Source organism: Tachyglossus aculeatus, chromosome 8, assembly GCF_015852505.1.
Source record: "Tachyglossus aculeatus isolate mTacAcu1 chromosome 8, mTacAcu1.pri, whole genome shotgun sequence".
Lineage (NCBI taxonomy): Eukaryota > Metazoa > Chordata > Mammalia > Monotremata > Tachyglossidae > Tachyglossus > Tachyglossus aculeatus.
In genome coordinates, this window is record NC_052073.1 from 11,369,397 (window position 1) to 11,393,826 (window position 24,430).

Genomic DNA, 24,430 nt, shown 5'->3' on the forward strand with positions numbered 1-24,430 from the left:
GGACCCAAGCACACAGGCAAATTGAGTGGGGAGATGAGAGGTTAGTCAGGAAAAGCTTCAATTAGTCGGTTAACAAATTAAACCGGCCAGTCTGCAATTAACCAGACAACATGCAGACATGATTTGGCAATTGGGTACACAGTTCAAAAAATTACAAGCAGAAGTTGAGCATGAGAGATAGAGGTTTATTTTTGACCCCGGGCCTTACCCCTTTTAATAATATTCATACTTGTTGGATCAAAATGGATCAACTTTTGACACTGAATCAAGGCAAAATACATGTTGTACTTTGGAACCTATAGATAATGGTATCTCTAGGATATCTTCTGCTATTTTACAACAAACTGAAAATGTGACTTAATCTTTTAAGAATCAATGTGGAGAAAGAAACTTCAAGGCTCTTCCTAGCTGAACACTTTATAAACAGATTAATCATTTCCAGGAATAGAAAATGTCAATCGGATCATCTTGTTTGACACAAGGTCAACTTTCTGCAAATAAGCCAGGTGATGTGTCAGATGAGTAGAAAGAAGAGGGGGAAAGAAAAAGACCATTTTCCATAATAAGTACACTGATAGCTATAAAGAGGATTACTTCATATCATTTTTTTGATAAGGCAAACTTTGGACACATAGTAACATCCCTGGGAGAGAGAATGTGTACCTGTTAACATTTTTTTTTACTGTGAACTTAGTTCCCTGAGGATCGAGAGCCATGGACCAGCATATGTGGAAAAATGATAATACAGTACTATCAAAGTTATTTAATCATGTTTATTCAATTGTACAGTTATTCATTTTGATCTGCAAGCGCATGTTTGTCTCCCCCATTAGAACATAAGCCCCTTCGGGACAGAGAATGTCTCTTTCCTTTTGTATTTCCCAAGCTCTTAGTACAGTGCCTTGTACCCAGTAGATGATCAATAAATTGCTACTTTCATTCATTGTCATATTTACTGAGCACTTAGTGTGCAGAGCACTATACTAAGCGCTTGGGAGAGTACACTACAACAACAAATAGGCACATTCCCTGCCCACAGTGAGTTTACAGTCTGGGGGGGTAGACTGTGCTCAAGCGCTTAGTACAGTGCTCTGCACACAGTATAAGCGCTCAATACAGTTGAATCAGTGACAGACATTAACAAATTACAGGTATATACAATAAATTATTCCAATGTATGCAATTTCTGGCTCCTAACACTCCTGGATCTGCCACTAGGTTATAAACTCTTTAAGAGCAGGGCTCAGGTCTAACCACTGTATTATACTGTCTTTTAATTTTATTTTAATGGCATTTAAGTGCTTTACTATGTGCCAGGTACTGTTCTAAGCACTGGGGAAGATACAAGTTAATTAGGTTAGACACAGTCCCTGTCCCACATGGAGCTCACAATCTAAGTAGGAGGGAGAACAAGTATCCCCATTTTACAGTTGAAGAAACTGAGGCACAGAGAAGCTAAGTAACGTGCCCAAGGTCACACAGCAAGTAAGGAGCTGTATGGCCTACTGGAGAGAGGCCTGCGCTCTGCCACTTAGCTGCTGTGTGACCCTGGTCAAGTCACTTCACTCCTCTGTGCCTCAGTTACCTCATCTGTAAATTGAAGATTAAGACTGTGAGCCCCATGTGGGACAAGGACTGTGTCCAGTCTGATTAACATATCGTTGCAGAGAAGTAGCGTGGCTCCGTGGAAAGAGCCAGAGGTTGTGGGTTCTAATCCCGGCTCCGCCACTTGTCAGCTGTGTGACTTTGGGCGAGTCACTTATCTTCTCTGGGCCTCAGTGACCTCATCTGTAAAATGGGGATTAAGACTATAAGCCCCACAAGGGACAACCTGATCACTTTGTATCCCCCCAGAGCTTAGAACAGTGCTTGGCACATAGTAAGCACTTAACAAATGTCATCATTATTATTATTACCCCAGAGCTTAGTACAGTGCCTAGTACATAGTAAGCACTTAAGTACCATTTAAAAAAATGGCAGATCCAGGATTAGAACCCAGGTCCTTCTGGCTCCCAGAACTGTGCACTCTCCACTAGGCCATGCTGCATTTCCAAGCACTCTCCCAAGTGCTTGGTACAGTGCTCTGCACAGGTTAAGGGCTCAATAAATGAGATTGACCTAACTTGAGTAGTAGATTTGGGGCTATATAAGCAGTGTAGTGGCTGGATTCTGTGCAAGGATTTAGCGTAGCAGTAGGCTAAGAAGTTCATTTCTTAATAATAATAATGATGCTATTGTTAAGCACTTACTAAGTGCCAGGCACTGTACTAAGCACTGGGATGGAACCTGACCCAATAAGGTCCAACCCTGGACTCAATAATAAAAGAATAGGATAGACTAGAAATCTACCTGAATAATTTGAAGTATAAAGTTGTTGACATCTCAACATGAATGAGAAGCAGTGTGGGCTAGTGGATAGAGCACAGGCCTGGGGGTCTGAAGGTCCCAGGTTCTAATCCTACTCTGCCACATGTCTGCCTATGTGACCTAGGGAAAGCCACTTTTATTATTATGAGCCCCATGTGGGACAGGGATTGTGTCCAACCTGATTAACTTGCATCTACCCAAGCACTTAGAACAGTGCTTGGCACATAGTAAATGCTTAACAAGTACCATTATTATTATTATTATTATTTTTATGAATTCAGTTAAAATCATTCCATATACAATAATTATATTCCAAGTCTGTCACTTGGTTATTGACAGGCCATGTTAGTTTATCTTTGCATGTTTTCCTGGCAGCATTTCTGCATTGACTTACTCTGCTCAACAACAAACCACTAAAATCTGTAATTTATTTGTATTGATGTCTGTCTCTTCTTCTGCTCCCCCCACCCCGCCCCACCGTAAGCTCATTGTGGGCAGGCAATATGCCTGTTTATTGTTGTACTGTGCTCTGCACACTGTAAGCGCTCAATAAATATGATCGAATGATCATATTTATTCCTTCCTCTCCTTCCTCCTTCCTTCCTTCCTTCCTCTCCCCCTCGTCCCCCTCTCCATCCCCCCATCTTACCTCCTTCCCTTCCCCACAGCACCTGTATATATGTATATATGGTTGTACATATTTATTACTCTATTTATTTATTTATTTATTTTACTTGTACATTTCTATCCTATTTATTTTATTTTGTTGGTATGTTTGGTTCTGTTCTCTGTCTCCCCCTTTTAGACTGTGAGCCCACTGTTGGGTAGGGACTGTCTTTATGTGTTGCCAATTTGTACTTCCCAAGCGCTTAGTACAGTGCTCTGCACATAGTAAGCGCTCAATAAATACGATTGATTGATTGATTGAATAATATTCAGTGACTAGTAAGAAATCTTTCCCAAACATTTAGCACAGTGCTCTTCACACAATAAATACTGATGATTTATCAATTGAAATGTAACACTGCAACTTTCAGAGAAAATCTCTCCCCAGGTATTCTCAGGTTAAACTCTCGGCACTTGAAGGGAAGTCAATCATTCAGACCTGTTTAGTGAGTGCTTACTGTGTGCAGGACACTGTACTAAGCTCTTGGGAGAGTACAGACAACAGTATAACAGACACATTCCCTGCCTACAGTGAGCTTACAGTCTAGATAGGGAGACAGACATTACATAAATCGATTTTTTGGATATGTACATATGCTGGGGGCTGGGATGGTGAATAAAGGGAGGATATCAGGGCAAGGCAGAAGGGAGTGGAAAAAAGGAGATGAGGGCTTAGGGAAAGCCTCTTAAAAAGGCTTTGAAGGTGGGGAGAGTATTTCCATTAGGTGGAAATGGCAAGTGATGGACAGAAATGGGATCTTCTGGCTCCATTTTCAAGCAAATCACACTGCTGATTTAATAGCAATATCAACCGTCACTGAATAAAAAATTCCCGTTATCTCTGCTGTGATTCTCCTGCCTTTCCAATGCTATGGTGAAGCAACAGTTTAAGCTTTAGTTCAACTCCCAAACACTTTCTGCCTAAGTAGTAGACGACTAATGTTGGCCTCCCCATTTTCATTACTATTTCTTCTTTCTTTTGTCTCTTAGCACTAAGAACCACTCTAATAGTATGTAATACATCACAAACTCAGTATGCACCTATATATGTGTGTATGTATATAATTTATGGGGATGCCTCACACAAAATTAACATAGCATGAGAGACCAGCTCAAATTCTCATGGAGATCACCTTCAGATTCCTCATGACACATTCTTGCATATGAGAACAGATGTTATCTTTTAGAAGGGTAATAAAACCAGGGACTGTAAAGGTGAGCTAAAATTGAATTTCATAAAAAGCTGATGTCAAGAGCAATACAGTACTTTATGATTTTATTATATTTTGGACTTTGGGCACATATTTCTCCTTCTATCACTAAAAGTATAGTCAGCCCTGATAATAGTTTGATGGGAAAGCAAGAAACAGTGGAGATCACTTCTTCCAACTTAATGCTCATTGATATTGCTACTGTAAGGCTTTTAGGAGTCCTGGTACTTATGCTATAAAGCATAGTTGTGGTCTTGAAGAATCTTGTGTAATGAGGAAATCATAGTAATTGTTGATTCAATGGGAATTAATGGATTAGGGGTAGGTGGTTTGAGAATACTACCATGGCTGACATTTTTTGATGGAAATTTTGGTGGTGGTGTTTATATTATTATCAGAATGGTTTGCACGCTTGACATTCAGTGGTACTTTACCTTTAATACTGTATGCTACTAATTAATCTATTATATTTGAGTGCATACTGTGTGCAGAGCACTGTACTAAGCACTGGAGAGTACAATATAATGAAGTTAGTAGACATGTTCCCTGCCCACTACAAGCTCAAAGTCTAGAGGGAGCTTAATGATTCAGAGCATGCAAATACATATTTATGAAACAGAATCAGCATGGCTCAGTGGAAAGAGCACGGGCTTGGGAGTCAGAGGTCATGGGTTCTAATCCCGACTCCACCACTTGTCAGCTGTGTGACTTTGGGTAAGTCATTTAACATCTCTGGGCCTCAGTTACCTCATCTGTAAAATGGGGATGAAGACTGTGAGCCCCATCTGGGACAACCTGATCACCTTGTATCCCCCCGGCGCTTAGAACAGTGCTTTGTACATAGTGTTTAATAAATACCAAAATTATTATTATTATTATTATTGCAAGGAAGATGCAGAGACTAGGAAGCACAATAGCAGCATAACACTTTGACCATTGCCTCACAAACACGTCTCCCCATTTGTCCCTATACCCAATCTACTTACCCAACTTGCTGATCAGATCATCTCAGAACAGACTTATTTGAAGAATGTTCCTTATTACTCTTATAGGGTTATATCCAAATTATCTAAACAGATGTTATAGCAGAGATGTGTTTTTTCTCAGATGCTCACTCTGGGGACCTACAGAGTTCATGACCTGAACATCCTTTGGGTCATAACTGTAATTAGTCAATGGTATTTATTGAGCACCTACTGTGGGCTGAGCACTTATTCTGTGTAGAGCACTGTACTAAGCGATTGGGAGAATACAACAACGAACAGACACATTCCCTGCCCACAACGATTTTACAGTTAAAGGGGGTTAACTGTGGTATTTAAGTATTTACTATGTGCCAGGCACTATACTGAGCGCTGGGGTGGATATGAACAGATCAGATTGGAATTAGTCCCTGCCCCAAGTGAGGCTTACATTCTTAATCCCCATTCTACAGATGAGGTAACAGGCACAGAGAAGTGAAGTGGCTTGCCTGAGGTCACACAGCAGACAAGTGGTGGAGCTGGAATTAGAACTTGGGTCTTGATTGTACTAAGTGCTTGGGAGACTACAGTAGAGTAGGTAGACAAAATCTGTGCTCTTGAGGATCTTACAATCAGATCTTAGTGTTTATTTTGTCATTAAATAGCATTAGGTAGATTTTGTCAGATAGCATTAGAGAAGCAGCGTGGCTCAGTGGAAATAGCATGGGCTTTGGAGTCAGAGGTCATGGGTTCAAATCCCAGCTCCGCCAATTGTCAGCTGTGTGACTTTTGGCAAGTCACTTAACTTCTCTGTGCCTGTTACCTCATTTATAAAATGGGGATTAAGACTGTGAGCCCCACGTGGGACAACCTGATCACCTTGTAACCTCCCCAGTGCTTAGAACCGTGCTTTGCACATAGTAAGTGCTTTATTTTCAAATTGTACTTCCCTAGTGCTTAGTACAGTGCTCCGCACACAGTAAGCGCTCAATAAATACAATTGAATGAATGAAACAATTTGGATTAAGATATAGAAATTGTGACATGGTTCTATATACTGCTAAGCCCCTTCAAGTAATTTAAAATGTAATAATACTAAAAATATGATATAATTAAGTGCCTACTCTTCATCAAGAACTGGGCTGCATACAATCAGAGGAGGCATAGTCGCTGTCCTACTTGGGACTCCAGTCAAAAAGTGAAGGACAACAGATATTTTATTTCCACTTAACAGATGAAGAACCTGAGGCACGGAGAAGTTAAGTGACTTGGCCAAGGTCATACAGCAGGAGGCAAGTCGTAGACCTGGGGTTAGAACCCAGGTTGTCCGACTACCACCCCTGTGTTCTTTCCACTACGTCGCACTGCTTCTTTTTACTAAAACGAAGCTTACTGAATCAAGATGGAAGTCAAGTTTTCATTTCTTTCCTTCCTGAGAGAGCTAACCTCACTCCCCCTGCAATGTGATTATGAGTGACAGCAGCATGCCCAAGGGATATGGAGGCTTTTGCAAATACCCAGGCTTGTGTTGTGCTTTGTTTGCTGCCCCTGGATTATCATTCTCTAACCCCTTGAACATTTGGGCATCTTCCATTCTTCTAACTGATTCCAGGGCCTCGGAATTCAGCATGACCCTTAAGGGCTATTCTAATGCAATCAGTAGGAATACTATCCCCAGAGCCAGAACAAAAATCAAAGGCCTGGCCCAAACCCAGGATAAATTACAGCTGTTATAAAGAAATCACCTTTTCACCTCGGCCCTCATATTCTTTCAGTTTACAGTCATGATTCAACAAGGCCAGCAACATTTGTCATTAATAAACTTGGATGGATAAACAAGGCTGATGGATTAACAAATGCTGTTTAAAGAAACTTGAGCCAGTCAGAAGATCCAGATAGAAGATGAAAACTAAATTTTGATATTATGGATATATATGGATTTTATGGATGTATATGGATGTATATTAATATGTTTTGTTTTGTTGTCTGTCTCCCCTTATTCATATTGGTCAATATTTTCCATATTGATGTTCCTGCTATTGACAGCTACAATGAAGAGTTCTCTGACAGTGAAGTGGAAATAACCAAACTGAATGCAACGTGGGAGATAGTCATGGTTCACTAACTTGTGGTGACATGGCTGATTTAACAGCTCTATTTCAATATTGAACAAATCATGCCGAAGCAGTACATATGCACACCAATTAAAACTTTCAAATGGAAGGTTTTTTTAAAAAAGGATTGTGTGACTTCACCAAGATCCACAGTGTTCACTGAGCAGCTACTATGATCAGAGCAGCATACTAAGCATTAGAAGACACAGTTTTTCCCTCAAGGAATTTCTGGTCTAATAGGGGAGACAGACCCCTAAAAAAATTACTGAAAGGGGGAGTAATAGAAAATACATGATATGTATATGGGATCTGTGGGCTGTGGCCATTTAAGTGACCCAGAAGCTGAGGTGGAAGTTGGGAATGAGGTGGGTTGGATGGGGAGATGGAGAGTATTCAGGGAAGGCTTCCTGGAGGAGATATGATTTCAGACTTTGAAGCCGGGGCCTGTCAAATATGAAGGGTATTTGGGTAGGGGGAAGGGCAAGAGAAAATGGTTGGCAGCAGGAGGGAGGCAAGGAAGGAAGTTAGCTTGAAAAAATACGTGAGGTAAGCAGCTATATTTGTTTAAACAGAAAATTCATAAAAGAAACAGTGAAGGTTTTCGTTGGCAGTACGCTTTTGTATTTTGATTAATGCCTCCCTAAGCATAACATATTTCACAAGCAGAGAAGCAGCGTGGCTCAGTGGAAAGAGCACGGGCTTTGGAGTCAGAGGTCGTGGGTTCGAATCCCTACTCCGCCACATGTCCGCTGTGTGACCTTGGAGAAGTCACTTGTCAGAGCCTCAGTTACCTCATCTGTAAAATGGGGTGATGACTGTGAGCCCCGCGCGAGACAACCTGATCACCTTGTATCCCCTCCCAGCACTTAGAACAGTGCTTTCCACATAGTAAGTGCTTAACAAATGCCATTATTATTATTATTATTATTGTTGTTGTTATTATTATTACAAGCAGCCCCACAGTTGCCGTGCCAATATATGAATGTAGCCCGTGGAATCCTCTGATGTCACACAACAGTGATTTTACATCTACAGGGAAAGGGTTAAAATTATAATAGTGGTATTTGTTAAGAGCTTACTCTGTGCCAAGCACTGTACTAAGCGCTGGGGTAGATACAAGATAATCAGGCCCCACATTAGGCTCGCATTTTAAGCAGGAGGGAGCACAGTTATTGAATCCCCATTTTACAGAGAAGGTAACTGAGGCACAGAGAAGTGAAGTGACCTGTCCGAGGTCATGCAGAACATAAGTGGTGGAGTTGGGGCTAGAACCCAGGTCCTCTGATTCCCAGGCCTATGCTCTTTCCACTGGTTCTCTTTTCTAGAGACCCGAAGGTTTTTATGAAATTTGTATAAAAATTAGCAAGAGGACAAACCCCCTTTTTTCTTCCAAATTACTTCAAGGAAGATAAGTAAAACATTGTTCTTTAGTACTAGTTCTATTCATGATGATTGATTGAAAGCTGTGATCCATAAGTAGTTCTAATAAGAATTCTGTAAAATAAATGTGCATTCAGGCTGGATCGTCAGGTTTCGTAACAGATGAGTTTAATAGCATTTTTAGGAACACTTTAAGAGTAATGAAGGCACTACAGAATCTTAGTGATGATAAAAGTCAGAGACTACGGCACTTTTTAACACAAAAGACCTAAAATGGAAAAATATAAAACTCTAAATCCATATGCTTTCTGGAAAAAACAAAGATACAAATGAGTTTAACTTCCAGTTTGCCCCAAAGCTCTTTCCAGGTGTTCTGAAGTGTTTTACTTGAAATCCAGACTGAGAGGGTTGTATGCATTCTATTTGGGTTTCTGACACAATTTTTACTAATTATTCATAATTTGCCACCCAGCATACTAAGGTCTTTGGAAAGGCCGGGGGGTGGGAGAAGAGAAAGATGCGGTTTTTTGACTAGAGGGGGAAATGTTTGACTACAGCTTGATAAAAGATCAGGACTTGGGGGAAAAAAATCAATCATTAGGTTCTTGATGGGTATTTTAAATATTTAGCCTAAATTGTCTTCATCTGGGCATCAGCTGTTTTCTTTGCAAACACCATAACCTTGTGCACACAATGCAGGGTACTCCTTCCCCACCAGCTGCAAAATACCTTTTGTGTTTTCAATTTAAAGCTTTTGGGTTGATAGTTCACATTAACATGGAAAGAAATATACAACTTGTGAGTTGAGAAAGCAGTTTTTACTCATAAAATCCTTTGATAGTTTAGCCATCTGGTCAGAGTGAAAGAAGCTCATAAAAGGGGCCCAAATAAGGTTAAAGGTCACTTGCTTCGTGGGTCAAGGGGGCCTAAGAAGGTTTGCTGTAGTGGACTTTACTAAAAACTTGTCAGTAAGGATCCTTGACAAATTATTGCACATTCCATGGCTTTTTGAGAAAGTATTTGATTACAGTGTGGAGGAATGTTGTTGATATTTTCAACCTTAAAAAAAAAAAAAGCTATGCTTGGTTTAAGAATTACTACTTCCTCAATTTTTATGCCCCTATCTCTTGCCTGCGCATTCGCACAAATCCTAAGCCTTTTATTTAATTATTTTTTCTGCACTAGTTGCAACATTATTCAGTTGGATGCTTCTTGTGGAGGCTATGAATTGGCTTTCTTCAACACTGAAATAATATCTTTTAAAGAAACTTACTTGAATTACCAGTCCTCTTCCTTCTCACCCCTCCCTCCCCTGGCCCCTTTTTGCTCCACCACCTCAAACCCAATTACCATTGTGTGGTATTTTTCTTGATGTTCGCTAATAAAGTAGAAAAAGAAAAGAAACTGTGGTTGTAACTTCTGTGCTATTTCCTGTGAGCATGTCAACATAACTAACCATATTTATTGCTTTATTTGTAAATGGCTGCTGCAAACATAAAGGAATTTAAGGAGATTAAAACCAATTTTCTTTAAAGGCCCAGAAGAAAGTGGGAGGAAATAATTTTATGTTTATGAGGTGTTTGATAGCACAGCATTCGCTAGAGTACAGTATCTACGTTTCAAGTTGTGTATTTAAACTACCAAATATATGTGATGCACAAGAAAATACAAATGAACATTTTAACTACGATGAATGAATATTTTGACATCAAATACGAATTTCTTGGTATAATTGAGATCTGAATAAGCCATCAGATTAAAGGTGCATTTTATTGTCATGAAAATGCATATGTTACTATGTAGACTTGGATTGCAAACCACATTTCCTGTTAACATGCAAAGCTTTCCAGTGGTGTGTACAAGCACGGGATTGTATACTGGATGTGAATGAATTGAGGTGTGTATGTGTGTTGGGGGAGGTTGGATATTGGTAGGGGTGAGCAGAAGTTGTGGTGAAAAAGGATATAACTATTGCACTTGCAACTTCAGACAACGCCGTGTAAGTATATGTTTGTGTACCTTTAACCAACTATACATATCTAAATCCTGGGGACAAAGAGAAAACCAGTAAGAGTGCATAAATTAAAAAATTAGAAACACATAACAACCCTCACTGCTCTCTCCCCCTCCCTCCCCTCAACAGACACACACAAATAAAATGGCCAAGGAATTGGAGTTTTACAAGACTAAATACAAAAGTTTTTAAGCTGCCTTTATAGTTACCAGCTATAAGTAGGCAGCTGCAACTTTTCAGTCTGCGTAGTAGATACATGCTAGGCAAAGCATTGTGAGTTTCTTTTTTTTTTCCTGTACACAAAGTTCCATACTTTATGCAAATTCTGTTGACATTTTAACCTTACCCTGCCAGTTCATTACAGTTCAAAATCAAAATAGGGATTAAGACTAAATAAATAAAGCTTGCATTAGTCAGTCACTGCCCAAATATTTTCTAAGGCCAATAAATGAGATTTAAGAAAACAATGTTAGAGAATGTTTATCTTGATAACGTCATCCTTTAAATGCCCTGTAAGCTCTTAGACAATCATCATTGTGCAGCGGGAGGGTGAGGGGAGTGGGGCAGCTGTCCAGGTGCAGTGCAGAAGGCAGGGCAGACGGGGCCTGGAGTGACAAAAATCACCGCATCCACACTCTGGCCACCCAAATAGGCCTCAGAAGTGCAATTCTGGAGGAATTTTCAAGGGGTGGACAGATGGTCAGAGGAGAAACTCAAAGATTCCCTGAAAGGAGGCAGGGAAAGTCCAGTAGCATCTCTTTTTAATGGTATATAATAATAATAATGGCATTTTTTAAGCGCTTACTATGTGCAAAGCACTGTTCTAAGCACTGGAGCGATACAAGGTGATCAGGTTGTCCCACGTGGGGCTCACAGTCTTAATCCCCATGGATGAGGGAACTGGAGGCCCAGAGAAGTTAAGTGACTTGCCCAAAGTCACACAGCCGACAATCGGGGGAGCCGGGATTGGAACCCATGACCTCTGACTCCAAAGCCCGAACTCTTTCCACTGAGCCACGCTGCTTCTCTTATGTGCTAGGCACTATTCAAAGCACTAGGGTAGATACAAGCTAGTCAGATTGGACACAGTCCAAGTCCCGCATGGACTTTACAACCTTACTCCTCATTTTATAGACGAGATAGCAGGCACAGAGAAGTTAAGTGACTTGCCCAAGGTCACACAGTAGACAAGTAGTGGAGCTGGGATTAAAACTCATGGCCTTCTGACTCCCAGGCATTCTTGCTGCTCTATCCACCAGACCACAGTGCTTCTTCATCTTCACCTCCTCCTCTGGGAGGAAGGATGGGAGGGACTCATTCAGTCATATTTATTGAGCGCTTACTGTGTGCAGAGCACTGTACTAAGCTCTTGGGAGAGTCCAACAAACAGACACATTCCCTGCCCACAACAAACTGATTAGAGGCCAGGCACCCTCAGGACAAATTTGGAAAGTGTATGTCCATTCTATTTATACTCATGACATCATCATCATCATCATCAATCATATTTATTGAGCACTTACTATGTGCAGAGCACTGTACTAAGCGCTTGGGAAGTACAAATTGGCAACATATAGAGACAGTCCCTATCCAACAGTGGGCTCGCAATATATTAAGTACTTATACTTAAGTACAGAGAAGCAGTGTGGGTCAGTGGACAGAGCACGGACTTTGGAGTCAGAGGTCATGGGTTCAAATCCCGGCTCTGCCACTTGTCAGCTGTGTGACTTTGGGCAAGTCACTTAACTTCTCTGGGCCTCAGTTACCTCATCTGTAAAATGGGGATTAAGACTGTGAGCCCCCCATGGCACAATCTGATCACCTTGTAACCTTCCCAGTGCTTCGAACAGTGCTTTGCATATAGTAAGCCCTTAATAAATGCCATTATTATTATTATGTACCGAACACTGGGCTAATAAAAAATAATGAAATCGGACATGATTCCTGTCCCTCACAATTTAAGGTCAGGGCATTTGGTTATAACTTTGTCACTATTTACTTTTTCTACAGAATTTATTAAACCCCCATATCCCCAAACTGTCTTCTGACAATCTTAGGCCGGTATGTTATTTTGGACGAGGTTGTTGTTAAGGCAGCACAATGGGGCAAGGCAATAAATCAATGAAGTTTATTGACAGAAGCAGTGTGGTCTAGTGGAAAAAAAGCACAGAGCTGGGAGTCAGAGGTCCTGGGTTCCAATTCTGCCTCTGCTACTTGACTGCTGTGTGGCCTTGGGCAAGTCGCTTCACTTCTCTGTGCCTGTTACCTCATCTGTAAAATGGGGATTAAATCGGTGAGCCCCATGTGGGACATGGGCTGTGTCCAACTTGATTAGTTTGTATCTACCCCAGCGCTTAGTACAGTTCCTGGCACGTAGCACGTGCTTAACAAATGTCATAAAAAAAATTGAGTACTTACTGTGTGTAGAGAACATGTGGAAGAGTACAATATAAAAGAGTTGGTAGACATGTTCCCACCCACAGGGAGTTTACAGTCTAGAGCATTTGGCTTTGGTTGCTTCTTCAAAAGATCACAGAGATCTACATCTCTTCCTGTCACCACTGGCTGCCCCCTCTTCAAGCTTTCACTTATTCACTGTCATTTCCTTTGTGCCAGCGGAGAAAGCCAATGAACATTTTTATTGGCCAGCAGCAGTGCACATAGCTTCAATATAAATATATAGGTAGAGCTTCGTAGTTTCAGAATCAAATCTCATCTGGTAGTGATCTATTGATATTTACCCTGTCCCTTTATTATCCAAAAATGATGGTGTTGGAAAAGAGAGCTGGAGAGATCATCTAGTCTTCGTCCTAAATTGTGTCTTCCTGATGGAGGAAGGATCAGGATGTCCTGGATAAGAGCAGGGGAAAAGGCTTTTGTTGCTGTGATCAGGACGGCGGTGTTGGCACTGGTCAGCTGGGACAGACTGTCAAGGACGGCGGAGGAACTAACAGCAGGGTGAGATTTTGATACCTCCCTTTCCTTTCTCTCCATCCTTTACATTTTCCCCTTTCTCTTTTCTTCTCTCACTTACCTTCTCCCCCAGTCTTTTGGTCCACCTCACTTTCAACCCTTCTCTCTGCCTTCCACTCCATTCTCTGCCTTTTTGGCTCCATCCGCAGTCTCCTGAAGTCTTCATCTTCAAAATCTGCCCATAACTTTACAATCTGGTTTATTGGTCTTAATAGATTAGCGAGGTAGATGATTTTTATTATCCTTCTTGTCATAAAAAAGCTTGTGAATTCCTACTGAAATCTTCAGGGTGAAATACCTACTTATATTTCCAACTGCAGGATGGCAATGCTATGTCCATGGCTCTTAGATTTATTCCTCCCCACTGATGTGAAGGACGGGTCAGAAGACGCCGCTTCACGTTCTCAATCCGGCGCCATCTGGCCCGGCGAGGTTTTGTGCCGACGGCGGTGTGCGGACACGTTCGGGGATTGTTTTGTGAGCCATTGGCAGCCCCGGATCGACGAGATGGGGGTAACTGAGGCCACGGGTGGCGGGACCCACGGAGCGAGACCCAGGCCGAGAAACCGGGCCTAGCACGGCCTGGCTTGATGCACAGCACCCAGTCCTGGTTGACAGAAGATCACGGGCACTAATCCTAGCTCTGCCGCTTGTTGGCTATGTCTCCTTGGGCAAGTCGCTTCACTTCTCGGTTACCTAATAATAATAATGATGGCATTTATTAAGCGCTTTGTGCCAAGCACTGTTCTAAGCACTGGGGAGGTTACAAAGTGATCAGGTTGCCCCACGGGCGGCTCACAGTCTTAATCCCCATTTGGAACTGAGGCCAGAGAAGTTGTGACTTGCCCCAAGTGACACTGCTGACCATTGGAGGAGCCGGGATTTGAACCCATGACCTCTGACTCCAAAGCCTGTGCTCTGGAAAGTGGGGATTAATAATGATAATGGCGTTTATTAAGCGCTTACTATGTGCCAAGCACTGTTTTAAGCGCTGGGGCGGTTACAAGGTGATCAGGTTGTCTCACGGGGGGCTCACAGTCTTAATCCCCATTTTACAGGTGAGGTCACTGAGGCCCAGAGAAGTGAAATGACTTGCCCAAAGTCACACAGCTGACAAGCGGCGGAGCAGGGATTAGAACCCAAGGCCTCTGACTCCTAAACCCATGTTCTTTCCACTGAGCCATGCTGCTTTAGACTGAGTCCTATGCGACACGGGGACTGTGGCCCAACCGGTTTGCTTGGATCCACCCTAGTATTTAGTACAGTGCATGACGCATAATAAGCACTTAACAAATACCGTAATTAATATTTATAATTCTGCAATTCTATTTATTCTGATGGTATTGACACTTGTCTATTTGTTTTGTTGTCTGTCTCCCCCTTGTAGACTGTGAGCCCGATGTTGGGTAGGGACTGTCTCTATCTGTTGCTGATTTGTACTTCCCAAGCACTTAGTACAGTGGTCTGCACACAGTAAGCACTCAATAAATACAAATCAATGAGTATTATTAGTCATTAAGTAAGTGCAAGGCAGCTCTGAGCCCAACAGAGGATGGGACCAGCTTCCCTAGTTGATCAGTCGCATTCTGGTCTGGAATGCCCTCCCTCCGCACATCCACCAAGCTAGCTCTCTTCCTCCCTTCAAAGCCCTACTGAGAGCTCACCTCCTCCAGGAGGCCTTCCCAGACTGAGCCCCCTTTTTCCTCTCCCCATCCCCCTGCCCTACCTCCTTCCCCTCCCCACAGCACCTGTATGTATGTTTGTACAGATTTATTACTCTATTTGTTTTACTTGTACATATTTACTATTCTATTTATTTTGTCAATGATGTGCATCTAGCTTTACTTCTATTTATTCTGAAGACTTGAGACCTGACCACTTTTTTTGTTGTCTGTCTCCCCCTTCTAGACTGTGAGCCCGTTGTTGGGTAGGGACCGTCTCTATATGTTCCCAACTTGTACTTCCCAAGTGCTTAGTACAGTGCTCTGCACACAGTAAGTGCTCAATAAATGCGATTGAATGAATGACGTGAACCAGTCATTGATGCCTCGAGATTTTTCAATGGGGCCAAAAGCTATCGACTTTAGAGACTCACCATTTTAGTTTTCAAATCCCAGAAAGGTACATCTGCTGCCATTTGGAAATCAATAGTATCATGCTTTTATTTGTAAGGGTTTGGGAATTTTATTTCACTACTGATGAAGTAAGGGAGAATCAGTCCATCTTTATTCATTTTACCAGCCGTGGGGTAAAATGGTCATTCTATCATTTCAGGAAAAAGCTACCGAATTTGCTTTCCCAATCTGATTTGTAGATACCTATTCATGCACGCGTGACCTTCCGATTGGATTATTGGAATTCTTGGGTGACAGGTCTTTCTGATAAGACATTGCCTGGACTTCCATTAATCCAACATGCAATAGCTAAGTTTCTGTGATGAATGACGTTCTTTCATACTTTGGGATATTACACTGGCTTCTCATAGAAGCAACAGTGCTTGGCACATAATAAGCACTTAACATTCATTCATTCATTCATTCATTTAATCGTATTTATTGAGCGCTTACTGTGTGCAGAGCACTGTACTAAGTGCTTGGGAAGTACAAGTTGGCAACATATAGAGGTGGTCCCTACCCAACAATGGGCTCATGGTCTAGGAGGGGGAGACAGAGAACAAAACAAAACATATTAACAAAATAGAATAAATAGAATAAATATGTACAAATAAAATAAATAAATAAATACAGTAATAAATACGTACAAACATATATACATATATACATATATACAGGTACTGTGGGGAGGGGAAGGAGGTAAGGCGGGGGGATGGGGAGGGGGAGGAGGAGGAGAGGAAGGAGTGGACTCAGTCTGGGAAGGCCTCCTGGAGGAGGTGAGCTCTCAGTAGGGCCTTGAAAGGAGGAAAAGAGCTAGCTTGGCGGATGTGCGGAGGAAGGGCATTCCAGGCCAGGGGGAGGACGTGGGCCGGGGGTCGATAGCGGGATAGGTGAGAACAAGGCACAGTGAGGAGATTAGTTGCAGAGGAGCGGAGGGTGGGGGCTGGGCTGTAGAAGGAGAGAAGGGAGGTGAGGTAGGAGGGGGCGAGGTGATGGACAGCCTTGAAGCCGAGGGTGAGGAGTTTTTGCCTGATGCGTAGGTTGATTGGTAGCCACTGGATATTTTTGAGGAGGGGAGTAACATGCCCAGAGCGTTTCTGGACAAAGACAATCTGGGCAGCGGCGTGAAATATGGATTGAAGTGGGGAGAGACACGACGATGGGAGATCGGAGAGGAGGCTGATACAGTAATCCAGACGGGATAGGATGAGAGCTTGAACGAGCAGTGTAGTGGTTTGGATGGAGAGGAAAGGGCGGATCTTGGCAATGTTGCAGAGGTGAGACCGGCAGGTTTTGGTGACGGCTTGGATGTGAGGGATGAATGAGAGAGCAGAGTCGAGGATGACACCAAGGTTGCGGGCTTGTGAGACGGGAAGGATGGTAGTGCCATCAACAGTGATGGGAAAGTCAGGGAGAGGGCAGGGTTTGGGAGGGAAGATAAGGAGTTCAGTCTTGGACATGTTGAGTTTTAGGTGGCGAGCAGACATCCAGATGGAGATGTCCTGAAGGCAGGAGAAGATGCGAGCCTGGAGGGAGGGAGAGAGAGCAGGAGCAGAGATGTAGATTTGGGTGTCATCAGCGTAGAGATGATAGTTGGAGCTGTGGGAGCGAATGAGGTCACCAAGGGAGTGAGTGTAGATCGAGAACAGAAGGGGACCGAGAACTGAACCTTGAGGAACCCCCACAGTAAGGGGATGGGAGGGGGAGGAGGAGCCTGCAAAAGAGACTGAGAATGAACGGCCGGAGAGATAAGAGGAGAACCAGGAGAGGACGGAGTCTGTGAAGCCAAGGTTGGATAGCATGTTGAGGAGAAGGGGGTGGTCCACAGTGTCGAAGGCAGCTGAGAGGTCGAGGAGGATTAGGATAGAGGAGGAGCAGTTGGATTTGGCAAGCAGGAGGTCATTGGTGACCTTTGAGAGGGCAGTTTCCGTGGAATGTAGGGGACGGAAGCCAGATTAGAGGGGGTCGATACTATCATAATGGGGAAGCAGCGTGGTTTAGTGGAAAGAGCACGGGCTTGGGTGTCAGAGGACATGGGTTCTAATCCCGGCTCCGCCACTTGTCTGCTGTGACCTTGGGCAAGCTGCTTAACTTCTCTGTTCCTCAGTTACCTCACCTGTAAAATGGGAATTAAAACTGTGAGCCCCAAGTGGGAAAACCTGATTACCTTGTATCCACCCCAGCGCTTAGTACAGTGCTTGGCACACAGAGCTTAACAAATCCCATAATAATAATATCACTGAAATGGAGAGAGTGTGGTTCAAAGGTTAAGCCAACAATTTATGATGCAACGTTTTCCCAGTGGCCCTAACTCCCTCTCCCTCAATCTACTGAGAAAGTCAGCTTCTTCAAACATAACATGTAGATGGGGAGAATAGCAGGTTTGTGAAGATACCTAACCACTAGGGCAAAGGATAGGGTTTCTTTTACTTTGAGAACTTAAAAACACTTTCCAAGAGTTTCGTTATGTCATTCAATATGCTTTTTCCAATTGTGTACACTTAAATGATTGAAATGCCTTTTCTTAGTCTATTTTGAGGGGGAAAGTCAAATACATTGTATTCTGTGTAAACAGTTCATTCAGTTGTATTTATTCATGCATTCAGTCGTATTTATTGAGCGCTTACTGTGTGCAGAGCACTGTACTAAGTGCTTACCAGCTTCCAAATTCTCTTATGAAAAGTACTAAGGACAGGGCATCAATCCTAGGCTGGAATGGGAGAAAAACAGAGAAATCTAATTTTTACAGTTTCTTGAACTCACAGAGGTAGCAGTATAGGATGCGAAAGTTGCTATTTGCTGATGCTTTTATACTCAGAAGCCAAGCCATCATTCTCTGTTGCTGAATTTTAGTTTCCAAGCGCTTAGTACAGTGCTCTGCACACAGTAAGCGCTCAATAAATATGATTGAATGAATCAGATATGCATTCTTTTTCTGGGTTTGTAGAACTGTCAAAACATAAATATTAGTAAATCTCATGGTTTAAGTATGAAAAAGGAAATCTTGGTTTTGCTGAAACAGAATTTAGATTACTTTCTGAAATTAGGCCTTCCAAATGAAGTCTCTCTGAAGACAGTACTGTGACCAGTGAAGATTCTACAATGGGATAGGAATCAAGTCCTTCAGATTTAAAGGAGCTGATTTCTATTTGCATTCTGGTATGCGTCAGGAGAGGAAACTGAAAACAATTTGCATCCAGTCCCCAAACCATTTTGAAAGGTCAGTTCAGACTTACCTGATACAGTAAGTCTAGCTCACTCTCAAAATGAAGCCAGATTGTAGAGATGTGGGCTTACTGGATGCCGTGCTCTTCTTTTAAGAAATATTAAGCTTCCAAGAAGTAGATTATAAAGCTCACGCTCCATTAATTCCTAAAACAGTGAAAACGAATGATCCATCCCAAAGAGTGACATATTTCTGGAGGGTAGTGTGATTAGGAATCTCTGCTAAATCGATATGCTCCATTAAGCTTGGTTAGGAAGAATGGTTTCAAGCTTTGAGGAGCAATTAATATCTTACAGGCAGCAACAACATTCTTGTTGAGATGACTGGGATTTCTGTTACACCTGAACAGAAAGGTAATACTCTCTAAGGCTTGGAAGAAACACTCATTCGGAAGTGAAGTGAGGGGGGGTTCATAAAAACTGAAGATTACTTTAGTTAGTCATTTGTAACAGGTAAATGTGTGTGTTTAACTTCCTGGGTTGTTTGGGGGCGGTGGGGGCGTGAAGGTCTTTATGATTTTTCCAGGGTTATGAATACATAAATAACAATGGTCATGCAAGAAGGACAGAAGCTTTAGAATTAACCTTTCTACACATTTGTGAGTAACCTATTGACCCAGTAAAAGATTTTCTGTTGTTTGCTCTCTGCATCAATCACTTCTATAGGAAATGTAAACATTTCACCATCTAGTCAAAAAGCAAACTAGAAAACAATCACCTAACCTTTAAAATTAGTTTCATAACTACTTCTGGAGAACACTTAAGTTAAAGGATTTTTTGTTTGGCAGTTTAATACCACCGGAATGCAAAAATACCAACACCACTTCATTTTGCATGCTCCTAAATATTATTGGATTAGAGATGCTACTTGGGTCTCAAAGGAGTTGGTATGTGATCATAAAAGTCCAGGAGATAATCATTTACTTTTCACACAAAGGTCTCAAGTCTTTTCCCATAATAGATCACACTGAGTAATAAAGATGACCAAGAAATGTTCATAATATTAAAGTTGAGTCCAATTATCTTGTCAGATCTATGACCCAAGAACTTATAACGGGGAATATAGCCCTCCCTTTGCCCTCGTGGAAGCAAGGTGGTTGCTCTCAGCAAGTGTAGAGTCTTGGGTGGCATTTCCAAGCCTTGGAGAGTAATCCCAGAATATTGAGTCTGTCAGGAGTTCAGGGTAACTTTGGGACTTTGATGGTAGCTTCGTGTGTGTGTGTGTGTGTGTGTGTGTGTGTGTGTTTCTCTCTCTCTCCCTCCTGCTCATCATGTTCTCCTTCCTGTCTGGAACTCCTCCCCCTTTCACATCAGAATATTACTCTCCCTATCTTCAGAGGCCTACTAAAATCACCTGTCCTCCAGGAAGCCTTCCCTGACTAATCTTCTATCCCCCCCATTATGTGCTTGAGTCCACCTAAGCACACAGGGGCTTTCCCTGATCTCTCTGGAGATCGCTGGAGAAGCAGTGTGGCTTAGTGGAAAGAGCACGGGCTTGGGAGTCGGAGGTCGTGGGTTCTAATCCTGGCTTCGCCACTTGCCAGCTGGGTGACTTTGGGCACATCACAACTTCTCTGTGCCTTAGTTACTTCATCTGTAAAATGGGGATTAAGACTGTGAGCCCCTTGTGGGACAACCTGATTACCTGGAACCTACCCCAGTGCTTAGAACAGTGTTTGGCACATAGTAAACGCTTAACAAATACCATCATCATCATCATCTCTTCCCCTCCACAGAATTTATGAACATATCTTGGTATTTTATGATACATAAGCTTGGTATTTTTCCCCTACCTGTAATTTATTTTAATGTCCCCACCCCCGCCCCTTAGATCGTAAATTCCTTAAGGGCAGGGATCATATTCACCAACTCTCTTATAATCAATCAATCGTATTTATTGAGCGCTTACTATGTGCAGAGCACTGTACTGTCTTATACTCTCCCAAGTGCTGAGTACAGTGCTCGGAACACAGCATTCAATAAATATCACTCATATTCAGTTACTTATAATTTATTAGTTACTATATCATTCATTCATTATTTACATTTTCATATCTGACAAATACTCTCCTCATCTTCTAAGCCTTTTTAAAGGCACATTTCCAAGGAGCCTTTCCTAAGCCCTTAGTTCCTCTTTTCCCATTCCCTTCCACATCACCCTGACTTGCATCCTTTATTCATCACCATCATCATCATCAATCATATTTATTGAGCACTTACTATGTGCAGAGCACTGTACTAAGCGCTTGGGAAATACAAATTGGCAACATATAGAGACAGTCCCGTCTACCCCCCAGCCCCACAACACTTACGTACATATCTGTAATTTATTTATACAAATGTCTGTCTCCCCCTCTAGACTGTAAGCTCGTGTGGGCAGGGCTCGTGTCTGTTATATTGTTGTTGTACTCTCCCAAGTGCTTAGTATGGTGCTCTGCATACATTAAGAGCTCAATAAATACAATTGATAGATTAATTACAACATTCCCTAGAGAGGCAGGTTTTCTGGACATGCAAAAGGGAATTCATTCATTCAATCGTATTTATTGAGTGCTTACTGTGTGCAGAGCACTGTACTAAGTGCTTAATGATTTGAACGTCGCCAATGCTCCCAAATCAATTCCAGGTCTGCCTCCAGATGACACTGTGTGCCTTCAGGGAGTGAAGGAGACCACAAGGATGACTTAGTGACCCTTCCCTGGACCCAGAGGGTAATCAAACTCTCCAGATAAACTTGTAGAGAATGGGAAAATAGAGCTTATACCTTGTATCTACCCAAATGCTTAGTAAAGCAGTTGGCACAAAGTGAGTGCTTAATGTGTCACAATTATCATTATGCTTTTATTAGCATATGTCTGATTCTCCCCTTTGCAATGGAGAGAAGTACCTCTAAATACAGCTATCCCACTTAGTAGTTCCCAGACATATGCATCCTTGGCAGCAGACATGCCCGGCTGGGTGGAGTAGAAACTGAGAGGAGGCAGAGAAAGCAAGGCTGGGTCAGGGCTGGACTAACTCCAAAATCATCACCAGAAAATCCCAGCATGAATGTTTTAGAGAGAGGGGAGGAAAGGAAAAGGGACTGAGGAACCAAAACCCCTTCTAACACTCTGTCTGGCTCCAATTTCTTCTTTCTCATTCTGAACACCTAGAAAGCCGGGAATCATTTGAAGTCAGTTGCAACTCAATCACTGAAAACCCACACAGTGTCAATCAATCAGTTAATAATATTTTATTAAGCACTTACCTTGCACCAGAGTACTGTACTAAGTGCTTGGGAGAATGCAGTTCAGCTGGTAGACAGTGATCCCTACTTTCAAGGAGCTTATTGACTAAAGGTGTCCCAGTGAGCTAGCCCAGCCGTGGTTGGGATGAGTCTGCCGGAGGTCCAGTTTCCCCATCCCCTTATACCACCCTGGAGTTGGTGATGGCTTGTAGATAGAAAGGTGGTTGCTTAAATAAGAGTGTGGTTATGAGAGTAGCCAAGTGAGACTCATTGAAAGGGGACTCAATGGGTGAATCCTTGCCACCTTGGCAATTCCAGGTGCAGATCGAAGGAGACTATCGTGAATACTTAATAATTATGTGCTTCAATTTTCCAGAGTTCAAAATGTTTCTGGCAATATTAACTCAATCACTGAAGCACTTAGAAACCATTCTTTATGATTGTTCAAAATGATAAAGAGATCACGGTCTTACTCTTTAAACAGTACATTGTTTTCTTTGATCATCCTTTTCTATTCAAGTCCTGTTAGAAAATTTCACCACTGGCTCCATCTTGTTCTCACTTCTAATGGATTCCTCAATTAAAAATGGCTATGCATTCCCCTCTTACTCTTTCCCAGAAATCATATTTTGACAAGCTCCAGAGAGTTTTGAGAAATGGTTTTCTAGCTGATTGTGATATGATTTACAGATGAGGTAAATCTTGGATTTTATTTAGGGACATCCACTGGTAAGAAATTATGTGTTAAGAAACTCGAGCTACTTCTCCCACTACTTTTTGTTATTACTTAATTACATGGTATAAATGCTTTATTATTTCAAATTCTTCAAGCAAATACATTACACCATTCCCAGAGATGCTAATGAAATCACCAAGTGATTTCATTACTCCAAAATAGAAAATGATCTAACTCTAATGCCGTAAAATGTTGTACTGTTAATGAGAGTTTTACACTTCTCTTGTTAAAAACAAAAAGCCATAAATCATCCTTCTGGGTTCCTCTGTCCCCCAAAATACGATTCCAAGAAAAGAAAAAAAACCTTTATATTATTTTCATCTGTGTAGCAGAGGTTTAATGCTATCTGGAAAAAAAAAATGGGGGTCTCTGCTCCTATTCTGAAGTACATTTATTAGATTCTTCTGTCTCTAAACTCAAAAAATTCACTGCCTCCCTTGCATACTGCAACTCACTAAATGAGTACTTCCAATTTACATACAGTTATATGAATGTGGTTATGGAAAAGTAAATATTTTATTTCAAATAAACTCATCTTTATATTATCTATGTGTGGGTCCATATAACGTATGCATATATTTGCCCTTTGGCCTGGAAGATGCCACTGATGGTGCAATTCACTCATGAGATCATGCAAGCAAAGGTGCCAGAAGAAGCAGGGTGGTACCCACCGATTCAGCTACGTTATGCACATACAAAGGATTCCCTTGTTTTTCTGTCATTTCTGTTGCTTGTAGCTCTTGATGCCACAATTTTCTCTGCCTCCTTGTTTCACGATGCTTATGAAGTTTCTGGTCTAGCAGATGATCTCCTTTCCTAACGGCCCACCCTGTTAGTCTATCAACTGACTTCCATCTTTCCTCTGGGTTGGACATTGACTGAGACTTATTGCTCTGGGTCATTAAATCTTTCCTCTGGTCTTCTTGCTTTTGAGTTCTCGACTTCAGTTTGCCATTCAGCAGCTGTTTGGGTATCCTGCAGTAGTTCATTCTCCTTATGTATCCAACCCATGCACAGCTGTGTGCCGTGAGCATAGTTTCAATGCCAGGAGACTGACTTCATTCCAGGACTGCTTTATTTGGGATCCTGCCTTGTCATTTAACAATTGTCCTGCTATGTGTAGCCCATAAATAATGCCGATGGAACTATTTAATAAGTCCAGGTATCAGGAGCCGGACACCACACTGCTACCTCAGTCTGTTAGATTATCGAAAGATGTGTTCTCAAAGGGTGTGCTGACCTTCATCGTGTTTTCTATTTCCTTGTTTATTGCTGCAACACTGGCCAGTGAGGTGCCTATTAGTGCATAATTAGTTTTTAGCTTTATGTTATCAGCGTAGATTTTTGGTTGTGTGTGCGTGTGTGTGTGATTTTTCCTGGTGTAGACTGATACGTTGGTTCAGTTTTCTTGAGGCCTACTAATAAAAAGCACTTACTATTTA